We start from the raw sequence: 6,432 nt of genomic DNA on the forward strand, positions 1-6,432 counted from the left end.
TATAATAATAGTAATAAATCATTGTTAAAATCTATAATTTCATCATGATCCATTTTTGTTTGGCTAAACATAGACAATTTTACATTTTATTAGAAACTAAACGTTTTGGGTCGCTTGCACACTTGCTTATTAATAATTACTCAATCTTGCAATAAGTTGCCATAATCCCATACGAAACAAGTACCGTTCTCAATTGCAATGATTGCATCAATTTCTGTGGTTTTAGGTAGGTTTAATGACCGAATATGTATGCTAACAATATGCATTTTATTTTGTAATGTTTAAATTTTAATACTATTTATACAGTTCTAATCTGTTTCCAACAGTATGTCAATTTTGATTTTATTAATTGTCCTGTCGAGGTCGAACCAAAATTTAGCCTGAAATGACGAGGAATGCGCAACGGATAATGAAAATTGAATGAAATAAAATTGTTGATATATTAGCAAGCGATTAGAAAAACGGACACAAAAAAGCTGTTTCCAAAATTCAGTTCAATTGTATGTTTTTAGACCGATTTATTCATCATTTTGAGCTGGCACTTTTTTCTACCAAAGTGGTGACATGCTGCGTGTCTCTTCAAATCTCTTGAAATTTCCAAGATGTATTCTATTGTCGGTTAATGACGGGGACGATGGTGCGTATGATGGATCATGCCGAGTAAACTCGGGTTAATAATGGTCAGCTGAAATTTAGTCGGAGGAAAATAAAAATGTTGGACGATAGGCTCGCAGTTGTGACCCTCCAAAGGCTAAAATTGTTTTCTTAAGTCCATGTCTAAATAAACGTTTTTCTGATTTTGCCATGTTTTTCAAGATGTTTCGGACTTGAAGTGACAAACGCCTATATTGCAATTTGTTAAATATAAAAAAATGGATAAACGCTTACAATAATAGCATAGTCCAGAATGGCTTCGTTTGCGAGAAGTATATGATTGCTAATTTTTGAAAAATGTTTATTAAATCACTTATGATACAACAATTACTTAGAATTCATCCAAATTTTCGAGGGGCGAACGCAGATGGTTCGTCGTTTTTGCCAATAAATCTCGCCCTATCGTTTTTTTTTGGTTTGCGAAATCTGTTGCGAAATCGATTTCATAAATGTATTCATAGTGCTTAAGCAAATATTGTTTATGGTTTCTGCAATAGTAGTAATGTACGTTCGATCAAGAATATAGAGAATCCCTCATCTTACGCAGTGAAATAGAGGCCACATATAAAAAGCGTGAAAATAACTAAGCCACCGTAGATGCTGAGGGCAATCCGAGAAAAAAAGCGCTGACATCATCACCAGGTATGCAATAACGTGGATATCGGGCCAGTGGCCATAAGATTGGACATCGTCTATATATAAGAAAGGAGACAAAGAGAACTGTTCCAATTACTGAACCTGAGCTGATTAATGATACCAGCAAAATTAAATGCTATTTGTGATACAGGAACGTCTCAAACGTTTTCCTCTTCCACAGATTCTGTCGGAACAATTGAACTTCATTTCTGAAAGAGGAAAACAGATGTGTACTCTTCTTTTTATTCTTCTCTTCAAGATTTACGATGATTGGATTAGAAAGGCAATCAGAGGAAAAAGCCAGCAAGCGTAGCAAGAACAGAACTAGCGTCAGATCACAGGCAGAAAAACATTCAATTTCCGTTACGTTCACGATAAAACTCTGTTAGTACAAAGAATCTGAAGAAGATAAAAAGTTATTTAGCTGAAAGCTCACATAACGGACAGAGGCTTAAAAGAGAAATTGGAATGGTAACAAAACTAGCTAAAATATGGAAAATATATAACCAAAGCTGCAATTGCTTCAGCTGCTTTAATTATTATGAACAATTTTTGGGCTCTCAATGTCTCTTGCCTACGGAAAATTGAGCAAAACTGACCAACTGACTCTGGGAGAACAAATGCATGAATTGTATGGAAACTAAAAATTCCAACTATGCAATGACTTATGCTAAAGTATTTTGATCATGTAAGAAAGAATATTGGGATAGAAAAGTTGATCATTCGGGGCAACTTTTTGGAGGATCACCCGATAATTAGATTTTTGTGTTTGTTGGTTTATGCTACAGCAGAAGTGTCGTCTGTAAAACGCATACTTTGGGTTTCTTCTTGTAATTTTCCGGAGCATTTCGATTCTGTTGAATAATGCACGATGGGCTAATTGTCGAACATAATTCTTTATTAGGGCCATTGAGGTTTTTTCAATTATATTGTTATATATTGATATTATATCTATTTTCTTATTCTATTATATCTCCTATTTAATTGAAGTATTGTCGAAATGCGAAAAATATTGTAGATGCCAACTACTACAAATTTGTCGCCTTCTCTGGCAGGTTTTATGTTAGCAATGCGATAAGCAGATGGAATTTGGAGAACACCCCATACACATCATACTCACTTTTATATGAATTTTTTATAAATGGAGTTGCACAAAGCAAAGTTGGAAATGGAATTCAATTTTCTTTTCCAAAATATTCGTTTTTAATAAATCAACTTCAAAATTGATACTATATAATTTTTTGAATAAAAATTACACTTTACTTATTCATTGAATGGTCCAGTTTCTGTTCTATATTTTTAGCTACGTTTTCTTACTATCCTTTTCATTCGAATTTGAATGGGTTTTTATTTTTTTGTCGCCTTGTATGACACTGTATTATTGATACTTTATAACACATCATTTTACGCTTAGCTTAACTTTTGACTGTAAATATTTTCTCGGTCGGTGATTCGATTTGAATAATGTTTGAATCGAATCATAGCCGAATTTAGAACAAAATTTAAGTTATAAGATAAGCAAAAAAATGAAATAAACATATTGTACAAGTTTTTTGGGTCGTCTATCGTCTGTTTATCTTCAGCCATTCGAGAGATATTAATTTTTTTATGACCGGTCACATTTTTCTCGACAAATTTACTTAAACTTTTTTTATTTGCGAACAATTTTCTGACAAAAAGATTGTGCAAACAACATTTCATTACAAGCTGATAGTTGCGCTCGGTTTATTTTGTCACTTTCTGTGCTGTGTTAAGTTGTTAAAGTTTTTGTTTTCCTAAGCGTTCGTTACAAAATAAGCAGAGGTTGGCAGCATTAAACTTGTAATAAAATTTTGTATGTACAACTTTCTTTCGAAAAAAAGTTTAAATACATTTTGAATGGGTCTAGATAAATAGACAATTACAGATTCAAATTACTCAGAAGACATGAGGCTTTAACAGCGTATACTTTCTTTCTGTCTTAGCTACCCGATATTGTCCGCAGACGAATTTAAACTTATTACATTGCTATTACATTTATTTTGCTTGTTGTAACTCAAATTTTGTTCAACAATACAGGCATGATTCGGCAAAATAACTGCTCAGATTCGATTACCGATTGAAAAAATATTCACAATTAAAAGTGAGCGAAGAAGATTAAAAGCAAAACGAATAGTTCTGTCTGATCTTTGTTTGTCTAAGTTCAGACATTTCTTAAATTTTGTAAAAAAATCCCGGTAAAATAACGTCACCGAATCGACGTATTAAGACAAATAGCCGTCCAATAACAGACATGCAATTGCTTCTTGGTAAAGATGGCGGGGAAATTCAACTTTGAGATTCATCACTATTCTGAGAAGACAGTGTTATTTGAATTTTTAATAATTAACTCTAGGAAGGACATTTTAAACAATCTTGCTTTTGATTCTAAATACCTGACGAGGTCAGAAAAAGCGTATCTTTGTGTAACAGTTGTGAAATCTAAGTGCCTATCAACTATTGATGTTTAGCAAACAAATACAGTTTTTTCAAGAAAAAAAAAATGATTTTGTTTCTTTTTTTTTATTGTCGAATTAATTAGACATTCATGGATGTTTTATAGAGTAAATTTTTTCATTGTTATATTATATCGATCATTTTGCCCTTCTTTCTTGGCACCTTTCCAGCTGATAAATGCAGATTATTATGAGGGCGATATCGTCAGCAAATCGTAGGCGGTTTAAATGAGTCTTTCACATGCATGCTCAATCAAGTTTGCTTTAAATATGTTTTCCAATACCAATGTAAATTATTATTATTAATTTTGTATCCTATTTGTATTTTTTTACTTTTTGCAACTATCCTTTGGGTAATTTGTTATTTCGAGGACTAGTTGAGCAAGAGCCATTTATCGGAATTTTCAAGCGTCGTTCATTCTGTATTATTGACTGGCATCATAAATTAAAAAGTTGATACATTCAATTATGAAATAGTGAAAACTAACAAATTTGGCCATCAATAAATTCTTTTCTTAGGTGTTCGCCGAATTTCCAAATGGTACTTGGCACCAAATTTTCAGGTTTTCACATACGAAGGTTATAGCGACACAATCTAGGACGCATACATATACCTCTATAAATATTTAACACTTGCAATTATTTATTTTCAAATTTTTTTAATTTTTTTTGATTTACCTTTAAATTGTATGCAATTGGAAATATGCATGGGTTTAAGAAAAAAAAGCGGAATAAACCATTTTATTATTTTTTATGTCGATTAATAAATTGCTGAGTTTGGTTCGATTTTAGTATTCATTCTAATTGCAGATTAATTCTTGGGTTGTCGAAATTTCGGTGCCATTTTCAGCCTTGTGAACTTTATAGGCTCAATTTGGTATTCAGTTGAAACGGCACCTATTTTACACTATACACACAACACTATAGGTGGTCAAAATGTGGAAATTTCCATGTCAAGGCCATCGGATTCGAACAATAATTATTCTAATCTGAACTTTCAAGCCGTATTATTATTCTGTCCAAAGCGCGACTATGTAATGCCGATTGATCATTAACCAAAGTGTTAGAATTGCTATTGCATACTTTAAGACGATGTATCGTAATCAAATTTGCTGGTTTTTATACAGCTTTGTGGGCCACTAACATCGTGTCTTCTGGTCTTAATTGAGTTGCCATCAGATTTGATATTTTAAAATAATGAATCAGTTAATGATCAATGTTTAAGTTATATAATCTTCCATTGTGCAAGAAGTTTTTCAAGTTATGCTGGTGCATTGCAGCGCGAAAAGTCATTTGATAATTTCACAAATCTCGTAATAATTCGAACTGTAGGTGAGATTTATAGGATGATTAAGGAGCAATTGGAAATATTTTAAGGATGTCGATTTCATCGATTTTTATTTCCTTCAGAGTTAGAAGAAGAGAATCCGAACTCATTTTTTGTGTCCACTTTCGACGCATGAATTAACGAGTTTATTCATCCACAAACATAGAAATCTAGAGGAGTGAAATCAGGTGATGCCGGTGCCGGTCAATCGAATGCGTATTCAAAAAATGTCTAACATTTTTATGTTTTTGAAAAATGAGGAGGCCTCTCATTAGGTTGGGAGATAAAATATGGTCAAATATTCAAAAGAATTTCGTCCAATATTTCATCTGAATGATCAAAAATTAGAAATAACAAGGCCCACTAAGGACGATGACAATTGTGTTCCTACGATCACATAAGAATTTTTCTCCGATTATCCATGATTATTGTAAAAAAAATGTATAATTACAAGTCGTCATTTCATTTTATGTCATAAATCGTCTTCTAGAAGATTTTGTAGTTGTTGGATTTGATTAACTTTATATTTGCTTTGTTGAAAATTCAAATCGGACTTCCAAGAAGTCACTATTAACAAAACTAAATAAATTAAACAACCGAAAGGAGTTGCTCAACATTTGCTCAATAACATCCACTCAATGACCATTAGATGAATAATTCTTCGGTAAAAGGGAAAGTACATACTTAATTTTCTTAATGAACTTCTGGCTTCCTTCGCGTACTCGCGTGTCTCACTAATGTGAGTTCGCTAATAACAAAAAAGAAATTTCGGGAGTATCTTCGGAAAAAAAGAGAAAGTAGTTCTTTAACGCATTGGAGAATGTCAATGTTAGGCGATTAATTGGTCAATTACGGTCAAGGATAAAAAATTGGATGACCCAGACCGTGAAAGTTAGTAACAACACGGATGCTGCCGAAATATTCATTTGTAAATTACAAAAGAGAAGAGTTTTGGCCTACATTGGCTGATTCATTTTCATGATGGTACTTGTAAAGCTGGTAATTACTTGAGTAGTAAAGCCACTTTAGAGCCATTCCATTATAAGAATATGTGTTTACCCTTATGCATTAGCATTGCTGCTAAATGTATGCTTAGTGTCGTTTACAAATGAATTATTTAGCAAAACCTCGATATATTTTGTCGCTTTCTGAATATTTACAAATGGGCGATGAGCAAGTTGAAACGATAATGACTAGAATTTTGTATTGTTAAATAATAACTTTAACAAGGGAAAATTGTGTTACTCTTTCCAACTAACTCAAGCTTTTGGAAAATTTATTTGGTTTGTCAGGAATTCACTATAGAACCAACAATTAAAGAATGAAAATAGTCATCAATGT

Source organism: Dendroctonus ponderosae, unplaced genomic scaffold (assembly GCF_020466585.1).
Source record: "Dendroctonus ponderosae isolate FM_Combo_2020 unplaced genomic scaffold, Dpon_F_20191213v2 Dpon_F_20191213_6, whole genome shotgun sequence".
Taxonomy (NCBI): domain Eukaryota; kingdom Metazoa; phylum Arthropoda; class Insecta; order Coleoptera; family Curculionidae; genus Dendroctonus; species Dendroctonus ponderosae.